Raw genomic sequence first — 21,538 nt, 5'->3', positions numbered from 1 at the left:
CTGTGGGTTTTTAATAGTGTTATCCCTTAATCTCCATGAAGGAATAACACTATTAGGTCTGATCTCTAATTAATTCTGAAGACCAATAAAGCCCTGAACATTTCTGGATGTCTTTAATTAGAATAAAAGCCAAAGAAAAGAAAACAAAGTGGTTGATGGAGTCTCACTACCTACCTGCTGGTGGTTAGGAATAGAACTGGGTAAAGTAGTTGTTGCATGTATATGATGATTTAAAACCTGTCTATACTTTTCTCAGTATCCTGCAAACAGGCTTTATTTTTTGCACATGCCTTTACTCTTTGAAATTTTTGCTGTGTCTTTTGTATAAACATGTTTCAACACACTGGTAGTGAAGTGGGTTTTAGGGTTGTTAGTGGTATTTGTGTGACATTCAGTAGGTCTTGTAAACCATGTAGTGCTGTATATACTTATATTTAGACAGCTGAAAACACCATAAAACAGAGGCTAAAGAAAATCAGAGATTCTTAGGTGATCACACAGGCACTTCCATAAATTGTTACAAAGATGCAAGAATGGAAAACATGAGCCAGTGTTGTTTTAGTGAAAAAGGAACAAGTGTTTTAGTGAGAAAGAATGAGTGGTTTTAATCCTCTTCTTTTTTTTTTTGTTCAGTTTACAATGAAGTTTTAGTTAATTTTTAATGGAATAACGGTTTTTCGAAGGTATTTTACGTTTACTCATTTCTTCTTACGATTTTCATAGGAAGTAACCCCTTGCTGTAGTACAACTGTCTCTGGGGTGAAGCACTTTTGGATAACTCCAGCACAGAAGAAAATCTGTAGAAGAAGACCTGCACCTTAGAGAAAGAGCAAAATCGGGAAAGAAGAATTGGATGGAGAGGAAGAATTTGACTTGGGAGGGAATTCTTCAGAAAGTACCACGAGATCTTCAAGAAGTGAGCCAAATCAGAGCTCACATTTCTTGGGAATTGCCTGAATTACATGAGTGAGCTTTAAGGAGAGCTGTAAAGAAAGAATAAAATGACTTGCAAGGCACATCAGCCTTGGAAATAGAAGCAGTTTACAACTGGTTTTGTCTTTGACGAGTGATATCCAACGCTGATGTACAATTACTTGCTGTTGCAGTTGTTTTGTGGTATCTGAAACACAAAGCCTTCACTGTAACTGGTTAAAGAGTAAAACAAGAGAATGCAGCAATTTCTATATTAACCATTAGCTCAGCAGCAGAGTGTTCTCAGGTTGTTTTGAGAGAATGAAAAAAAAAAGGATTTTAAAAATAATAGTTTAAACTTTTGCCTCAGGGGCTGGAAGCCTATTTTTCAGGCTGTTTAACTTTTGTCATTCTCAGTGCAACTGTTCAAGTTAGGTTCAGACAGTGAAATAAATAGGAAATATTGTCCAAGGGTCATTGGCTTTGTCAGAAAGGACTTTGAAAGAAGTGGAGGAAAAGAACAAGGCAGCCTGATTCATGAAGGCAGACAAGTCTTTTTGGTGACATGAAATCAAAACTGCAGGAGGTTAAGTTCGTTCAATTATCACAAACAACCCAGTGTACAGAAAAATGCAGAATGTGGTGGTACTGGATTAAAAGTTCAAGATAAGATGTAATGTGACCTTCCCCAGGTTTAAATTCAAATTTCATCAAAGGAAAAAGAATGCCAACTACATCTGGGAAACAGGTTCAGAGAGGGAAGAAAGAAAAGCTTATTTGCTGCAGTATAGAATGGCAAAGCAGTCAAAGTGTTTGCTGTAACAGATGTGCTGACTGTATCCTACGGGCTATACATTAAGATCTTTATGGCTCTTCATGGTACAAGATGTTACTGTTGATTCTAGAGCTCTAAATGAAGGGAGAGCTTGGACATTCTTGCATGACTTAACAGAACACCTCTTCTCAGGCACGACTTTGAGCAATTCTGCCCTAATAACTCCTGTTTGAGACAAAATTCTGGATGCTTTATTCCTTTTCTCAGTGTACTATCATCTAGATCATGGAAGCATCTTTGTTTTCAGATTCCTTTCTGTTCCAGTCTCCTCTCTACTATTTTCCTAAGAGAAACCTGCATCATGGCAGTGATGTAATACATTACATGTATGACTATGACCATGGCAAGCTGTAATAGCATCTCCTCATCTTTTGAAGTCTTGCCTCATCCCCTGCTGCCCATGGTTTGGTCCCTAGAGGTTTCAGAAAGCCTTTTCAACCTCTGTGTTTGCAGTAGATAAGAAGCAGGGGATAACTCATGCACCAGCCACTCACAGATGCTGATGATTCTTGTACAGGTGTCCTACATGTCCTAAACCACCAACTGACCAACCACCTCTCTGCCTGAAAATGAGCAAGGCAAAGCAACATCACACAAGCTGGGACTTCTCTAGAGCTATTCCTGTCTTTTCTCTCTAGATATTCTGGCCCAATGTGGTCCCAAGGCTTCTGGCAAGGCAGCTTCATTTCTCCTTGTCTTTCCACAGCCTTGCCTTTCTAGATGTATGTCAATGACTGCCTGGTAGAGTAAGGGACCCATCCTTGGCACAGATGAACACAGGCAAGGGATGAGCTACTAATTTAATACGGTGGTCAAGGAGGATAATTTTGGATACCAGCTCTTTTCCAGCAATGGGTTGACATGACTTCCCATGTGCAGTCTGTTTCCTTTTCTACTCCCAGTAGTTTAATTCTTTCTCTCAGTCACGTCCTTTCCTAAATAGTCTCTAATACCTGGTATTTAATCACATGGTTTTCCCCTATATCCTCTCTGTGCACGAATTAAACTGTTATCAACAGGAGGAGCTTATCTCTGCACCTTTATTGAATCTGGATTTTGCTAATGCATCCATTACCCTTTTATCGCAGAAAACAATTAACAGATGTGTTTGTTCATTTAAGAATCAGTTTATCTTGGTTAAGTGTTTGTATCTCTCAGCACAAAGCCTTGCACAGCACACCTCTGTGTATGTCCAGAGTCATTCTAGAACACGTAGATCATCTTTCAGATCAAGCAGGAAAGGAATTCCTGTAAGTGAGTTCCTTTAAAACAAAAATCTTTACATCACAAAGAGATATTGCTATCACTGGGGATTTGTCTCTAACACTTAAATTCAAAAATGTCTAAAATCAGCATGGAAATACACAGACAGAAGAGACTTAGTAAACTTTTTTTGTCTAATTTGCACCTCTAGGATATTTTGTGGAAAGTGAAATACACTTTACAGCTCTCTCTGGCATGCACTGTAGCTACGAGCAACACTTCTGAGTATCCTAATAATGATGGTAATAATAATGATGGCCACTGCTTCCTACCTATTTGCTGTAGAAAATGAACTGACTACAACAGGATGTACCGAGTTAGATTTATTCCTAGATTTATCCCCCTTCTCTCTCAGAGGTAAAATAGGTCAATATTCTATTATAGTTCAAACATTATTAACTTTCTTTCCCCATATATTTTGATATTCCAGCAAAAAAGTCCTATGAAAATGAAAATCATACTTCAGAAAAATGACTCATCTCAGGTGTAATTTTACAAGTATCCTCAATCCATATTTTCCATCTTTTTCCCTGTGGCTCCTCTGTGTGTGTCATTTTCTTTCTCAACAGAAAGAAAAAAGAAAACAAAAACTGAAAATAGAAGAAAATGAAGCAGATCCCAGTGCTGGTTATTTCTATTGGCAAAACAAAACCCTACCACAATGTCTTTCCCAAAACAAAATAAATGTTGATGTTGTTATTTATTGTAACAGCAGCTCCTTTTTGACAAGTGCTGCCCTGGAAAGAGGTGCTTTTCCTGGAGTTGTGTTGGAAGCCATGAAATCCAACATTTTAGTCCTTTCTGTGAGAGAAGAAAAGAAAACATCAAACTGCCAGCATGCGAGGGTATTTTATGGGTAGAGCAAACCTCTTAGTAAGCAGCCACATATATTAAAGCAGAACTACTATAAATGTCTCATCCATTTATTCTGATGACTCTAACAGAGAGCGTTCACTGCTTTATGCCGCCTTCTCTGACAGAAGAGAAACTGCAGGAAGGGAAAAAAACCATTCTTCCCTCTGTGTCCAAGGTTCAGGCAATCTGTAGGAAAGAATGAAAAGGACACAGAGAAATGAGTATCTAGTTTCAGCAAGGTCTGAATCATTCTCTGCGACATTTTGGATGATTCAGCATGTTTCCTGGCTTGCTTTTTTTTTTTTTTCCCCTTTTTTCATTAAAAAGAGTGTTTCTGTGAAAATGAACTCTCAAGTTGCTGAGCTTATTCGTGCCTTTCATTTCTTTCTCTGCTGTACCTGCATCTGTAGGCCTATTTTTCCCTCTTGTTGACTCTCAGATAAATCGGGTGTAGGCGTGTTGGGGATCCAGTTCTGGAGAAACGCTGCTGTGAAAGTTGGCTGAGTAGAGATACATCATTTACCGGGTGTTACATGTACCCAACTCACTGCAGAGATCACAGTCTGGGCATAAGTAACACAAGTCGGAAAATCCCTAAGAAACACAGCAGCTTTTTAGATGAAATGGTTGCACTTGGGGGTTAATGGCCAGGGCAATGAAAAAATAGGGAAACAAATACAATCACGAACAAGAATTCCTTCAAAGGAACAGCTTTTCTTCTTTCCCCAACCTAAGTATGGAAATCTAGTGCTCCTCACTGGAAAATAAAGCTGCAAATGCATTACTAAAGATAAATGGATTGATCAGTGTCTTAACCTTTTGATTGAAACCCTAGAACAGAATATTTAGGATTAAGCACATCAATTGTTGTACCAATATGTGATATTCGCTGTCAAGAGCTAAATGTTTGAAAGCAGTCTCATTTTTTTTTTACTCCCAACCTACTACAGAAGCAATTAATTATAAGCACAAACTGGAGGCAAGAGGGGATGGAGAAAAGGAACAGCTGGAGGAAGTAGCAAAAAGGGAGAAGTGAGAGGAAATTAAATGGAAAAATACACATAACCATGTTTGTTGTAGAGGTAACAGAGAGGAAAGAAAGAACTTGGCTTCTTTGAAAATGTTCTTGTTGACAGAAAACTGGGATTTTTATCCACTACCATTTCTTTTTCCAAACTTTCACTTTTTACTTGAGATCTCAATATTTCATATAATTTACCTCTCAGGGAATCTTCATTCCCTGCCTTTGCCCAGATGTGTGGGATAAAGGCTAAAAAATCTAGATTTTATAAAAATGGAATAAAACCTCCAAATCCTTAGCAAACATCACTGATCATGTACAAAACGAAAAAAATTCATGTTTTCATGCTCTTATGAGGTTGGTTTAGTCTTGTTTTTTTTCTCATCCTGCCAGTCATTTCCTCTTTGAGGTGCTCTGAGGGAAGTTAAACAGAGACATCAGATGAATATGGATAGCAGCGGCTAGAAATGTCTAATGCAAAAATAATGACAGCCCAGACTGTCTCTTTACTTCATGCTTGGCCTGTGCTACAGCTCACGCTTATGGAATTAATTACTACACTGTGGATATTGTTTGTGAAGAATTGTTCACAGGAGTTCTCACCACCCCAGAGCTGTACAGTGATACTTTCAGGCAAAATCACAGTTCTGGAGCTAAAATGGCAGATTCTTCAAGCAGTTGAAAACTAAATATGTTGTCAAAGATATAGGTAAAAAAGGTTGAATGGGCTGGTGAAAGGTATCCCTCAAATGAAGGAAATCCTGTCCAGATGAAGAGGTCACTTCATCCACAAGCCTTAGGCATTGCAGGGCTAATAATCCCCAGGTTCAAGCTTTAACAGCAGAATACAAGACAAATGGAGCTATTTATCATTTATTTCTCTAAATACATGCAAGTTTTTTACACACAAAACCTTTACCCTGTCTCAGCAGGCTGATCTTAGAGGGTCATTTCAGGGCAGTTTTCCCTGGTGAGTGTTCACTCCAGGTTTATGTGGGTTTCAGCTTCACCTCCTCAAAATACAGCATCAAGCTCCTCAGAGACTGGCTATTGGTTTGTCCTTAATGCCACTGCTTTTGGTGAACACAGCTCTTTGTGTAAAGAAGTTTCTTTGAGTTAACAGAAAGACCTACAGTGATTCTTGTGGACTGGGAAGGAAGCCCATGGACATGTGTTTCTACTGCCTTGGTACATGTCTGGAAATGATGAGAATTCAAATAGGATGGCATTCAATTAGTCAAGATGAAATTTATATCCATGAATTGATTAAAGCCTTCTGCTGATAGACAGGGAAGGACACGTGATCCTGTCCAAGACCAGTTGGCCCTACCCATTTGTGGGCAGAAGAGATGTAATGATACCTCCCACACTAGCAGCATAGAAAGGGTTAAAGAGCACTAGCTAATTTGCAGCCACACAGCTGAGAGGCATAATTAGCCAGATTGATGAGGCCATAAGAGCTGTGGCAAGAGGGAGCTTCAGTTTGCCTGGAGGATCTGTAGGCTGTGCTGCCTTGAGAAGGGCTTGGAGGACTTCAGGACTGTGACTATCGGCTGTCTCGCTGCTCGTGGAGAACAGCAGACAATGGTTGGTCTTTTGAGAGGATGTAATTGTGTGGCTTAAATGTGATGTTCATCTTCTATAGCTACAATAGAGCTGCTTTCTAGTCATTGAACTGAGGCCTACTCTGTGTTTATTTGGCTGTTTGAGATTTCCTAGGTTGCCTGCTTTAGAGAAGTTGGGGAATAACAGTTTTTCCAGCTGGTCCCAATTTACTTTTCTTCCTTGGCAAGAAGGAAAGAGACAAATAGGAACAGGTCTTCAGCTGCTTGGACTTTTTGTGAGCTTCCATGTGCCGAGGTCAAGCTGTGGGGATGCTTGGTAGAGGTATTGGAATGTGAACATCTGACAGCTGTGGAAGCAGAATTGTGGGGTGGGAGGTGGGTCTGAGGCTCTAGAACAATTTGAGGAATCAGCCACTTCATTCTTTGATCACTGCTGAGGCCCGAGGGTCTGCTTTTCCTCTGGAGCAATGGTGGTAATGAAGGAGGGCTGGAGTACTGGCAGAGGTCCTTCTTTGACTTTTTCTCTGCTCACTAGTACAGTGTTTGAGGGCTACTCCAGAGGAAAAGGAAGAAAACCCAAGACCTCCACCTACAGCAAATAAGTTTCTGCAGTCCGCTGCTGAAAAACAACTCAGTGCATCTGTTTTGTGGTGATAAGGAGAATTTAGTATACAAATACTATTTGGTTTCTGGCTTACAAAAGCATCTAAAGAGGAGGCAAGGAAATAACTGAAAAAAGAAACACGTGCAAACCCATAGAAAGCTCCAGGCTTTTGGCCTGTTTTGCCGTTTCCCTGCCTCTTAAAGCCCAGCACACCTTCAAAGATTCCTGGCCGAGTCAGATATAAAAAAAACCTATGTCTAATTTGGATTCACAGAGCTAAAGTCTATCCTAAACAAATAATGCTGCCTGGAATTGCTTGCCAGACAGTTGGCATATCTTGCTGATTAGCTAACACTAACAATAATGCACTTCAAGAGGAGGCTGAACTTGGCCTTTGCTCCCCAGCTGGAATGCCAGCAGTAGGACGTGTGCCTGTCAGAGTCACACATGGCCCCCAATATCTGACCTTAGTTGGAGTGGAAGAATTTGCAGGTAGCAGGTTGCTTGACCCCAGCACTGAACCCTGCAAGAAGGTAGGCTGCAAACTGAGCTGGGAAAATAGTTCCACTACAAATTGTTGTAAGTGTTAAAGCTCCAGGGAGGTGACTTAATATTGCCCTCCGACTCCTGCATTGATTTGTCAGGCTCTGGTTTATGGGCACAGCTGGATGATGCTGAGAGAAGGCAGGAAGGAGAAGCTACACTACACTTAAATTTGTGGAAAAATTAGTTTGCACTTGTTGAGGCTTTCCTTTGTGTTGATTCATCCTTGTAAGTTTAGATGCATGGAGGAGAGGTACAGGCTGTGAGTGAGGAGCTTTACATCGGGCTTGCCTGGATCAGGAATGTGGGAACCAGCACCAGCCAGGCCTTATGTGCTTTATGAACAGAAAAACAAGGTTTCAGCAGCTTGCTCTGGAATTTGGGTGGCCACATGTAAACACCAAGCTTAGCTTTCTGGGAAAAAAAAAAAAAAAAGCTATGACTTCAAGCTTATATTTGCCTCAGATTTCAACTGGTGAAAGGAGGAGGGTGTATAAATGCCAACTCAGCAAAATAAATGGTTCACACAGAAAACCCAATGTCAGGAGTGAAACCTGACTCACTGAGAGCCTCTTGTATATGAAGTGCATGTGCTGCAGTGACAGAAGAATATCCCTGCTGCCCCCATCATAATACAATCAAAATGCTACTTACTCAAGTGTTTGGAGATCAAAATGCCAAGAGGGAAGGAATAAAAACATCTCTCCAAAGATGTGAATGAGTGGAAGCTGGAGTTTCGAATATCAGTTTGAGGAGGGTGCCAGGCAAATGGAAGTGTTGCTTGCTGGAAGCATAGCCCAGCACACATGCTGTATACCTGCAGGACAGATTTTCTGGCTCCAAGGCAGGACTGGAGAACTGTGGGGTGCAGGCATTTCCTATTGGGAGAGAGAATCTGGGGGAATTGTCATCCTAAATAGATCTGTGGGGTGGAGCTGGATAGGAAGTATCTTAAGATCATCTGTCCCTGTTAGCCTGTGTGGAAATGCTTATCTCACCTGTCAGGCTTTGCCAAGCCTCACTTAGGAAATATAAATTCTTTCTTGAGGTTCCCAGTATTTGTTTCCATTCTCCTCCCATCTATTCTCATCCCCAGTGGCAGGGTACCTCTCTAGATCTCAAAGATGGTGAGCAAGTGCTATCAGTGCTCCTGTCTGCTTTCAGTCCCCTTGCTTCCAGCCCAGGGCTTGTGTACCAGTTCTCTTTCACAGAGGAAAAAACAGTGTAGTCATGTAATGCCTGCAAAAAGCCTCGTGGTGCTGTGGCATGCTCTATCCCTTACTTTTGTACTAAGTCTTCACTCTTTGGCTTCTGAGCAACATAACTTCTCCAGGTCCAAATCTTCTATTGCTCAGCTGTTGTTAACCATTAAAACTTGTCAGAAACTGGAAAACTCTAAGCAAGGGGAGATATTAGGAACATGTTTGGTGGTTTGGGATGGGGTTTTTTTGCAAGCAAAACACCCCAGATGGTATACAGCCACACCAAACAAACAGAAAAATTCTTCTCATGGCAAAAAAGCTTTGTGCATATCTAATACCTCTTCAGACCACTTCTAGACACCCAAGGCTCTGCAAGTTTTCACTTGTTTGCTCATAAGCTTGGCCACACTTTCCGCTTGCCAGCCCTTGCTCCCGTGCCAGGGCTGGGTGCTCCCAAGGCAGTGATGCTGACCTGCCTGCACAGGCTGAGCATGTGGGAACGGGGCAAACCCACCTGCAAACCCACATAGCCAGATGTGCCTGTGGGTGTGTGAAAGCCACTGTGGTTAGAGGATGACAGGAAGCAAAGTGGGCTTGTTATGTCCTGTCACAGCTATACTGGCATCTACAGAGGTAGAAAAGCTTGTGTGGCTTGTAGCTGGCTTTGTCAATCCCAAAGACTGTGAAAAGCTTGAGGCATCAGTATTCTGTCCACTACCATGTAGAGCAATGAGTACAAGGTGTCTTTCTACCTCCCAGCAGAGTCTCTCCTGCCCTGGCCTCCACTGGATTCTCTCAGGAAGTCAATCCTTCTCCTCTGAATTCTGCATGAGCTCTGAGGTTTGGGAAACTGCAAGGAAGACTTGCTCATTGCAGTCTGGAAATAATCTCAAGGAAATCTGAATCCTGCCTGAAAGCTCTTCTCAATAAAAACTGCAGAGAATTTGAGAGGTTTTTTTCAGAGCTTTCTCTGTGCTAATATGCTTTGTCACAGCAGGTGAAGAGATTCAGCTTTGGGAGGGTGGCAGTAAATGGAGAGCAGGTTGTCTGCTTAGGGAATGATCCTGTCAGAAAAGTATGTGAGAAGGGGTCTTCTCTCAATGCAGGGAAGAATCCATCAATGCATCTCCGTTGGTCAGGTGTGCATGGGGTGGGAGACCCTCTCCAGCATTCAAAGCAGCTTCTGATCCTTGGTCTTTCTGCAGCTGGTTAGGTTGAATGGGAAGACATCTGAGCAAGAACCAGTTAGAGCTGTGTTAGCAATGCTTATCTAAGATGTCCTTATTTTGAATTGTCTGATTTTGCAGTCTTGACTGTTTTGCTGTTGAACTCCTTCCCAAGGTAAATGGAGCAAATCAAAGTGAACATTTCTGACAAATTAATGAGCAAACACATTAGTGGCTCTGAAAATTAAATGCCTACACATCACATGAATTCATTTCACAGTGTTTATATACTTATGGAAATGTCTTTGAATGATATTCCCAGCTCTAGCAGAGATGACTTCTTCCATTATAAAGCAGGTTATGTGGTGATAACTTCTAGACCCCTATGAGCTACTGGAGCATGTAATTATCTTGTTCTACTTATTAATGATGAAAGGTCTATGCAAGTCCCAGGGTAGCTGTATGTATCATGCTCAGTAGTTTAAAGAGGCTGTATAAATTTAATTTAGCTTAAAATTTAGTTGCTGCTTTTAAATAGTCTTTGAATAGGGAATAGAAATGTTTTGAGGCATTTATAACTTCTCAAAGTTATAAATGGATATGCAGTACTGCAAATCTAAACTAAACTTTATGGTGCTGACATACAAGTCTCAGAAAGTGGACTGTAAGCAAAGGAGGCTGACTGGGCTCTATTTTCAAATGCATTTTGCAAGCAAACTTCAAGCTAATACAGATTCGGACTTGGGCTTTTATTTTTGAAGTAATATTCATAATGGAAGATATGTTAAAAATGAGTTTCATCTTGACATCCTTGGAAGGAGGCCAGTTAGTATACTTCTGGGCTAGAGATCTGCAAACCTCAGTTCCCTAACCTTCCTAAAATGGCATCACTTGTTTTATGATGTCTCATAGCTATAATCCTGCTTCTCCACTCTACCATAATGATGCTAATTAGTTCTGTATGTAAATAAACTATTGTTGACAGGACACTTTCAGCAATTCACACATGACTCATGGAGAGAGAGAGAGAGGGGGGTTTTAAAAATGATTTATCCATAAACAGAGATTCCATATGTCCTAATCTGGCATGGATTTCTCTCCTCTTTATAGCAAGGAATGTGTGTATGCCTGTATAGCAGGGTTATAACGTGACAATTTGTCTCGGAGTGAAACCAGGATTTATGGTACTTACTGGAGACCACAGAGGTAAAATGAACAGCAGGCTGCATTTAATCATCTGAATTTTCAAATACTACTTTTGCTTGGGTAAATGTGTCTTTGTTCCTATTTAGAAACATGTCCAGCTGTAGGATTGGTACCTGTAAAGTTATCTGAAAACACTGCGGGCATACTTTTAGTGAAACACATGCAGAGAGTGGGAGGGGAAGCAGAGATAAGGGACACTTCTGCAGGAAAAGGGTTTGGGCCCAAAACCTTCTAGCTGAGTGTACTTCTGGCAAGGCTACCCCTATTAACATATCCCTGAAAAAAAGGTGCTTGTCAGATGTACAGCACACATTTATGGAAATTGGGGCATATTGCACTGATCCCAGATAAATGCCATTGGAAAACCAGGCAGAGGAGAAAGAATTGTGAAGAGTTCAATGCTCTTTGTGTCTCCTGCAGGACCTGCTCCTGTGGGCTTTGGTGATGTGATACTATTCCAGCCTTGAGGAGTTTTGCTGACACAAGTGTACTTTTAAGATGCAAAGGTACCTCTTGCAGGTTTTGAAAAAATTCCTGGGAATGAAGCTTAGGTTGAAGTACCTTGTATCTTGGCTTTGTATTTCTGTCCCTGTAGTCTGGACTGCAGTATATATCCTTCTGGTGATGCTGTTTGTTTTCCCCCTCTCTTCCCTCTTGCTTTCTCTTTAACTACTTTTGGTTTTAGTACAGGGTCATTCATATTATTGTGAGTAATTTCTGTAGCATGCTAATTCTGTGGTGCTTTTAAATCAAACCTAGGGTTTTCATAACCACAATGGATATGGAGCTTTGGGTAAAACCCAAAATCATGGAGCTGTTACTGCCCAGAAAATGGCAGCATGGATTACCTGAACATACAGAAAGGGCAGATTAAAAACCCACAAACCAGTGGCAGGTGGTGTTTGTGCCTTCATAATTTGAAGAAGACAATGCTGCACATGTGAACCATAAAATGAGACGAGACAAGTGCCACTGGCAGTGAGTTGTGATGACAGAACAAGAGAAAAAAACGAGCTGAATTTTGTGTATGTGGGGGCAAAGCTAACACCTGCAGAGAAAAGGGCTGGCTGCTTATTCATGGCAAAGATGCCAGCTTTCCTGTCAGTTGAATTGGAGACCATTTTCTTTCTTCAGGGGGAAAAAAAAAAGCTCTCTAGGGGTGATAGTTTAATCAGGATGGCTTGTTACAGCCTTTGGGCTGTGAGTCCTGGTGAGGCTGCCAACCAAGTGCCAGTGTGGAGATTTGACTGCTGCAAATACCTGTCTGCTGAGAATTGGAGCAGTTGCTGGAGCATTGGCAGAGCTGTTTGTGGGAAAGGCAAAGCCAAAACTACTTTTTTTTTCTTCTCTTGAATTTGCAATGACTTTCTCTCTTCAGGCTGTGTAGGGAGAAGAAACAAAGGCACTAAATTGGCTCGTCCAAAGGAGAGGAACCCTGGTCTCGATTTTCTTCTTTTCATCAGATGGGTTTTTTTGGTTTATGGCCTGTTTCTGAAGTCCTGAGTCTGACAGTTGTCATTTGCTGGTAAGGCTGGCCAAGATTTATTAGTGAACCTTGCTGGAAGATCTGTTTTTCAGATGATCTCAAGAAGCATCTTTCCAGATACTGCTCCTTTGTCTGGTGTATTGAGACAGAGAGCATCTTTTAGTATCCATGCTGACACTTAAGGCAAGGATCTACTAATGTGTGCCAGCAATAATATTAATATTGCTAATAATGATAAAGGAGGGATTTTTCTCATGTCCTGAATCCACAGATTGTAGCTCTCAGCAGTGAGACTTTTGGTCTCCTCTACTCTCGACTTCAAGTCACATAGCAGCATTTCCTATGGAAATGAAAGGTGGTTAGACAGTATTTTAACTCATTTTTTAAAGAACTATGATGGAACCTCTGAAATGTAGGATGTGAGTCTGAACAAAGGGGTAGGAAAAATCATTGCCCAGGAAGGACTTGATGGATTGGATAGGTGTTTTGAGTAGCTTCTGATGTTGGCAGACTTGTAGAAAGTCTGCATTCAGGGATCTGAATCTGCAATTCTGGATCTGAATACAGAGTACATGATAAGCTTAAGAGTTGAGCAGACAGGAACTTCATGAACTTCAACAGGGGAAAGTGCGGAGTCCTACATCTGGGAAGTCCTTTGTCCAGTTCTGGACTCCTCAGCTCAAGAGGGACAGAGAACTTCTGGAGGGCCACCAAGATGATCAGGGGATTGGAACATCTTTCATATTGAGGAAAGGCTGTGGGAACTGGGCCTGTTTAGTCCAGAAAAGATAAGACTGAGGGAGGATCTTATTAACATTTATGAATATCTAAAAGTTGAGTGTCATGAGGTTGGGATACCCTTTTTTTTCTATTGCAGCTAGCAACAGAACAAGGGGTGATGGGATGAAGCTGGAACACAAAAAGTTCCATTTAAATATAAGAAAAAACTATTTCACTGTTCAGGTGAGGGAGCCCTGGCACAGGCTGCCCAGAGGGGTTGTGGAACCTCCTTCCTTGGAGGTCTTCAAGGCCCATTGGGACATGTTTCTATGTGACCTGATGTAGGCTGACCTGCTTCTGCAGGGGTGTCGTACTAGATGATCTCTAAAGGTCCCTTCCAACCCCTACCATTCTATGGTTCTATCAGGCTAGTTAGAAACTGTAGATTGAATCAGTTCTGATAGATTTGTGATCCATTCTTTTTGCTAAAAATACACTACTGTGTAAAAATACATGCAGACACTCCTGGTGTAAACACACAGTGGTGATAAAAGGGAAACAGAAGTAGATTTTTTTGGGAGGTAGACCAGAAACTTGCTGGTGGAGTGGAGGCTATTTGCTCAGCTCTGTTAGAACTTTCCTTTTTCCCTTCTGTAAACATGTGATGGCTTATGGAAGGCTCATTAGATTACATTTTTCATGCTGTTGACATTAATTACCATTTGAAAATTGAAATTATGAGTTGTGTTGCTTGGTTGCTGTGAGGTGAGTAATATGTGTTTACCGAGTGGTGATCTGCTGCCCGCCAACACACCTTGGCTACCTCTACTTTCTGGCTTTAGCCACAGAAAGGGCTTGGGGTTATGTTGTGTTTGATCCACTTAAAAACAAAGGAAAGGGAGATTCTTTCCATCTCACTTAAATTCTTTAATGAGCCATATCCCCAAAACTGGAAAAAAGGTAGCTAACTATTTTGGCCAAAGAGGGTAATCCCAATGCAGAAACCATTCTCAGGGAGCTGGGATTGCTGGAGAGCACAACTCTGAGTGAAAGGTAAACTAGGAGGTATGACATAGGGTTATCTGGTGTAATTTTTCAAGGAGTTTTGAATATTTCTGAAAAGTCAGGTGCCCAAAAAGCCTTGTGATCCCACAAAGTGATAGCTGCTCTATGAGCTTGCACATGAAAACTCATCCAGAAATTCCCTTCAACTGAGGATGATTTTTAGCCAGTAACCAAGACAAAAGCATAGAAAATCATCTGCTCAAGCTAAGGCTTATATTTTTAATTACTTTGAGGCAGAGAAAGTGGCTGTAATTGAAAGTTTAAATACAGGACAGACACAGAGGATCCACCTCTTATTCCCATCCCTCTGCCTGTTTTTTTTCGCTGTTGTGAGTATTGAGAGAAAGCTTGGTCATGTGAAAACCTTGCAATATTCTTCTTAGGAGCCTTTTGTCCCAGAATCCAAATGGTGGACTTAAAATGTGTCCTGTGGACAGCTTTTTCACATATGCATAAGCTCTGAATAGAAATGGCAGGGTTATGTCCAGGGTAAAGAATTTTTGCAGAAACACTCTGGAAGAATCCTCCTAACATTTTATCTCCAAATATAGGTCACAGGGAAAATGTAAAAGTTTGCTTTGCAGGTGCAGTTGGAAGTTTAGTTCCCAATTACTTGTATTTCTCAGCAGATGTCTGTGGTTGCTGCTTATCTTCCCATCCATTGGAGCAGTTTTTTATAGGCTAATATTTGCAGTGATGGTTGTGGATTCCCCTGGCAGAGTCACAAGTGTGTAGGCATAAAAATGCAGACTGATTTATGTGAATTTGAATCACTTATTGAAAGTCTCCATTGAAAGGGACTTCCCTTTCAGGCCTCCTGGTACTGTTTCTTTATCTGATGGGGTGTCCTTTTTTAAGAGGTAAAAGAAAGCCATCTTGAAGAGCAGTGCTGACAGTGAGTGCTAACGTGGGAGTATTTGGGGGAGGCTGTGACAAAGAGGTAGCTGAGTGACTATGAGGTGAAGTGACTGTTTCTCGAAATCCTGCTGCCTCCAAGGAAGCAGTGGGGCCGTGTTAATATAGGACACTGATTTCCTGAGGGCCTACAAAGTGTTTAGAAAAATGTGGCAGTGCTTTGGTCTTTCTTGATGCTGCTATCATTTTGCATTAGCATGAAGTGCAGAGGTCAGCTATTATTGCAATTTGCTGGATACCTTCTAAGCAATGCATCTTGCTCTGGTGTTCGAGGAGTTCCTATAATGCCTTCTAGGTGATGAGAGGGAAAGTGGATCTAGAGTTGTCAGAGGGGCTGGGCAGGCAAAAATGCAAATGTGTCAAAATATCTTGCATTGAACAGAAAGGTTTAAAGATTCATGTTTCTTGGATGTACAAGAAAGCAAATACTGATATGGTTCTTCTGTGTTCTTTCAAAGCCAAACGATCACTGCTCTGAACATCTCATGAACTCATGAATTAAATGTATGAGCTCTTACCTACTTCTTGGTACTATGAAACTTCAACACCGTAGTTTTGTCTTTGACATACAGGTATGACTTGTGTCCCTGGCAGCATCTTCCCTTGGCTAAGGAAACAGAGATTGGGGTGTAAAGATTTCTTGTATGTCTAAGGTTGCAGTTTTGATGGAAAGATCACTGAGTGTTCAACAAAAACAGCAGCTTTGTCTGATCAGAAAGGCACCCAAGGAAGAGGTTTTATTGATCCTCTGCATATCAATAAATCACAAAGGATAAAGAGCAAATGAAGTTCCCAGGATTTATATGCGAAAGCTTGAGAGTATATTTGCAGTTATGCTGCTCTTGCTTAGTGAAGCAGTGAGGTCACCTAAAAAAACCCTAATTCACCATGAAACAGGCACAGTATGGGTGACTTCGCAGTCCTTAGAGAAATGGAACTGAGGAAAAAGGGATACTAAATTGGTTTCCAAAAAAGAATTGCATTGAAACAGGTGTGGATAAGTGAAGTAATAAAAAAAGTATCTCTTTGGGTTTATTTAGCAGCTTCTGAAGAGCTTGTCTGAACACAGACTTCAAAGTGGATCAGAAGGTGAGTCTGATATGAGCTAAACATACAGGTATTACTCGAGATCCATGTTTTATTCCAGAGTCTGCTACTAGCCTGGAAAGAAGGTATTTGGAGAAGATATTTCATCTGTCTTTGATTTTTTTGGTAAAATCAAAGCAGGGGTAACAGCTACCATGAAAACATGTGGAGATAAACGGAAAGTTATTAATTATACTAGTAAAATCATTTTTGTGATTGTCTGTGGCAAGCTTCCCAAAATAGCATCTTGAAATAACTTTTTTCAGTAAATAAAATTCCCTTATTTATGCCTCTTTCCCCCTCTTGTCCAGAATACAAGAAGGATCTCAGCTTTCTCTTGCTTCCACTTAATTGGATTAGTCATCTACCTCCAGAGTTATGTGCCTCAGGTCCAGTTCTTGCTGACAACCAAACCAATGGGCCATTACCTGAGGTAGATGGAATTCAACATCAAAGGAGAGAGCAATCTGGGTTGGGTAGATGCCAGGAGCTTTCTGTGCTTATCCAAATATCTGCATGCACTGAGATTTTTTTTTTCTTACTGCTGCTAGTGCTCCCTTATTGCATGTTGGAAAGATTAAAACCTTTGCATCTGAGTAAGGTTTCACTATCATTGTCTCCAGTGCCTGAATGGGAATGGTGGTGAGGGGCTGCTTGTGATGTTGGAGTTCACTTCTCATTTTCAAATGCTGGTGGCTCCAAGGAATGAAAGCGAGTGCTGCATAAAGCTACTTATACATGTGATTTTTAGTGGTGTTTCAATGTGACCAACTCTTCCTATCATCCAATTAATAAACAAAATTAAGAATTGTCATTGCTACAACATGGCAGGAGGGGTTTGCAAAGAGATGAGAGCACAGAGTTCATCATGAGTTCTCCTAATGAAGCTGCCACTGCAAAACAGCTTCCAAACCATCTGTGAAGGTCCCTGGAGAGACTGACAGAGATGAGATGTTGCAATAGCCTGTGTTACCCTGGGATAGACCTCCATACTCTTGGCTGTGGTAACCCACAGCCAAGTGTCCCTGTGGAAGTGACATCCATTGTAGAGTAGGACCACCTGCAATTTGAAAGCAATTCCTAACTGGATACTGTGAAAGCTAGAACTGAGTCCAGAGTCCCTTGAAGTACAGGAAACAACTGATAAATGTTCACTTTAGCATGTGTGAGAAATTAATCCCCAAGACCTCTATGGAGCTGAGTGCAGCTGTCTTGCAAATTGTGACCCCTTTGGCTTGTACATGGATCCAGATAGCTCAAGAGAATTGTGTTTACTGTATTATTTCTAGTATCCTTCTGGGAAAACAATCTTTTTTTTTTTGTTCCCTTTCTGCTGAGGACACTGTGAGCAGAGGCAGAAAACAGTTAACTGGGCTTCTGAAAGATACAGTGGGATCAAGGAAATTGCACAGCTCAGGTAATCTAGAAAGATCTGCTCTAGTTGGATGGTCAGCCAGCCTGCTGGGCACAGCACATCTTCTCTGTGCCTTGCTTTTCACGTTAGAAAAGTGAGATGATGCCACTGGTCTTTGAACTACTTTGTAAACTACTAAGCAGGTGTCTGGAAGAGGAAGGTACTTTTTGAGCATTGCTTAAGTGATTGGATCTATTTGCTGTGGTTTCTCCCTCCTTCTCACTAATGTACAGAGTTGAAAGCTTTGTTGCAATAGTGAGCTGTTATATGAAGGGCTATGAAATGATACGAGTTTGCAACAATGTCAGGGCCACCTTTACAAATGCAGCCTTTCACAGAGCATCTGCCAATGCTGTTGGAGACCTGGATTGTCTTTTTGGGAACACAGGGGTTACAACCTTTACAGCCCACCATACATTTCCAGCTACTTCCCCAGCAAATTGAATGCTCAGTTTTCCCAGTCCCTGGCTGCCTTCAGTCCTCCTGCTTCTGCTGGGTGGAGGTTCAGCTTTTTCACAAGCCATGGGGCAACTTGCCCACACAGATCAGGCAGATACAAAGACTGTTCTTGAAAGTCTTGTCCTGGGGGTCTGCATCTGTAAAACCTGGCTCTATAAAACTAGCATTTGGGTATGGTTGTTCCCAGCATTGGATAGTGTATGAAGTCAGGAATTCCAGCGTTAGCAGTGGGCGTGAATTTGCCACTGACTTCTTTCAAGGAGAAGATATTCTTGCTTTATTTCCAGAGGCAAGCCTCTCCAAAGTTGTGCACACAAGAGCTTGCCAAATATTAGCTTTCAAGGTTTTAAGTCACACAAGGTTTACTCCAGTTACCTCTTCTTGAAGTCTATATAAAGAGTCATGTTTGCTCAGGCATACTCCTAAAAGCCCCAAGACATGGCTCTGGAAGGAGGTATGCAGCAGCAAATGTAAATATTACTGTCCTTAAAACTGGAAGCCCTCTGAGTAATCTACAGAAAGAAATAGTAATGACTTTTGGAAGCAACTTTCTAATATTTAGAGGCAAAGATTATGGAATAGTACCTGGAATTGATAAAATTTAGAATGTTGTAAATACAACTTCTTGGCCAAGGTTTAGCCCTGCAGTTGCAGCTACTCTCCTTTGTTCCCCTCTATTTCCCTTTGCTGTCACTGAAACAACATTTTCCCATACCCCAGCCTCTGAAGCAATTGCTGGGAACAGGTTTTAGGGGCTGGCCAAGCTACACTGGCCTCTTGCTGCAGAACAACAGTCAGGAACAAAATATTTGTTGTACTTAGCAAAGTGATTCCCTCCCACCTTTTGTCAGTAACTGGTGTCATTTTTCTGAGGAGGCTGGTGGAACTGTGAACTGAATTTCAGGTGCTCTGTGATGTGATAAATGGGGAAGGAATTTTAATGGAGTGCCTAAATACAGTGCAAATAAAGAAAAATAATTGGATTAAAATTCAACCACAACATTTACAAGCCTCTCCACCTGCCCATCTATATATACAGGTATGCTGAGACCAAATTCACATTGTGAGTTTCCTGCAGCTGATATGAGTAAGCAGAGTGCTGGGCTGGCTGAGGAGAATATTTGCCCTTGCCATGGCACTTTTTCTACATATCAACAGGCAGCCCATCAAATTCCCACTTACTTCATCCCTCTCCCAGACAGCTATTATTAGCCTTCCCACAGCAGGGGCAGGATGTAAATAAATGGAGCTGAAGCATTTTTAGGCTGCAGCAGAAAATGCCCTGCACGAGTTAATGCAGAATGATTTTCCTTATCAGTTTATTGCATGTAAGGTTGTGCTGCCTAGACGAGTGAAGGAATTGCTGCAGAACTGGAGGCAACAGGACCAGCTGTGAGCCTCCGCCCTGCAGACGGATTTATGGTTTCCCGATGCCATCTGCTGGCTTTGGGCTTAATTGTGCACTGAGCAGTGAAGCCCTCCAGCTTCTCTCTCCCGCAAGCAGATGCTGCAGCTTCCTATGTCTTTGCAGGTGCTGTAACCCCGAACCACCCCTTCTTGATAATTTGTTGAGCTTTGCAAAGCAAATGCTCCCTGTAGCCAAGCACCTGTTAAACCTACTCTGCTCATGGTCCCTCCTGGAGTTTTCTTCAGCTGCATGCCCTGTGGGCTTTCCACACTTCTTTTTCTTCTTTGCCTACTGTAATGTTGTATGCTCCATGAGAGCAGCCTCAGACACAAGGGGACCTGCAGCTGGATCTGTTTTTCATAATCTCTCAGGCTCAACCTCCAAATCCTTTTGGTTTTGATGGAGCAGAGTTTGCCATTGGGGTGGTGGTGGTACCACTAATACTACATGAAGGCAAAGTTGTAAGGATATTGCTAGAAAACATTGGGAACAGGGGAAGAATGGATTTTGGGATTGTTTGGGGTTTTTTGCCAAAGTCCCTGAAACAGTCTGAAAAATCAAAATGAATATTCAGATGGTAGAGGATATAGAGAAGGTTTTCCTTTGTCTGCCTTGCAGTCTTGTGAAAGGGCCCTGTGGCAAGAAGAGATGCACTGTGATAACATTAGTTGATGATATTCCTTGGCATTTGCTGTTAGCACTCTTGATATCCCAGAAGAACAGGTATTATGCCTTAAACTAGTATCACTGTCTCCAGCATGGCATCTGCTCTGGGGTGATGTGTGCTGGAGGGGAAATGATCTCTCTATCTACCTCTAATTCCATGCAAGCACAGTTCAGCTGCTTGTAAGCAATTGCTGGTATGTGCCAAAGACCCAGCTGTGTCCATGTACACTCCATGAGCTTAAAGACAGGACTTGTCAATGCAGAAGTCATGAAACTCAGTTTTAAATCTTCCCTTTTTAGAGGTAATATTTGATTTTTTGTAAATACCCCCCTAAAAACCCCTTTCCTCATGCACATTAACTTCAATCCAGGTTTGCCCTGGGCTTCCTTTATTTCTGCCTGTGGGGAACTTGCACTAATTAAGCACAAATAAAGCAGAGTTTGACACATAAATTCTAGTACATCAGGAGTGGGTTGTGACAAGACTTAGCTGGAATTTGTATTAGTGTAATTATAGATATGGATCAGAGGTTTGAAATCCAGATGTCATGAGGATGAATGAAGAGGAGAGATTGCTAATCAAATTCTCAAGGACTGCAATGCAATAAACCAGAGTAACTTGATGGAAAATGTAATCAAGCCTTCTAGTCTGTTTTCTAGCTACATTTAGGCTCTGATTTTTCAGTCCTTATGCTTCCCTTTTCTTGTGGCCTTTAAAGAGATGAAGGATGTCTGTGAGGATCAATGAAGTAATTTAGGTTTACCAAGTGAGTCCAGTAATCCCATTGGTCAGATCTTCCAGAGGTTTCTGCCTCTTAACTGGGATAAATATAGTAAAGAAATTCTCCGTCTTCAGACTATTACATAGTATAGAAGCACAAGCATAATATTGGAGTAGCAAAGGATTTCTCTTCTCAATAGTCAATAAGTGACTAAATTTGACAGATGTTTTCCCTACCTTGCATGTGTATAAATAAGTTTCTTTGAGTTCCAGCCCCTGATTTTGTGCTGGTGGAAATTGGTACTTGTGTCCACTGATGTGATTCTCAAAATGATGCAATGAAATGCAGAATACTTAGCAGTAAAAAGCATCATAGACTATAAATTATAATGGACTGTGTGTATTTGGTTTTTATTGAGATAGCAA

General features: G+C 41.4%; 1 long non-coding RNA gene across 2 annotated transcripts in view; it reads left to right on the top strand.

The window, feature by feature from the left end:
- The window catches only part of LOC133625749 (uncharacterized), a 42,900-nt gene extending 38,250 nt beyond the window's left edge, over window positions 1–4,650 (top strand). For both annotated transcript variants that reach the window (XR_009819047.1, XR_009819048.1), the window contains exon 6: window positions 724–4,650. This is a non-coding gene — a long non-coding RNA (uncharacterized LOC133625749). The remainder of the gene's footprint in view (window positions 1–723) is intronic.
- The last annotated feature ends 16,888 nt before the right edge of the window (window positions 4,651–21,538 follow it).

The sequence above is a fragment of the Colius striatus genome, chromosome 7 (genome assembly GCF_028858725.1).
Source record: "Colius striatus isolate bColStr4 chromosome 7, bColStr4.1.hap1, whole genome shotgun sequence".
Classification (NCBI taxonomy): Eukaryota; Metazoa; Chordata; class Aves; order Coliiformes; family Coliidae; genus Colius; species Colius striatus.
Note: the sequence above shows the minus strand (reverse complement) of the source record. Positions and strands in the feature narration are given on the sequence as shown.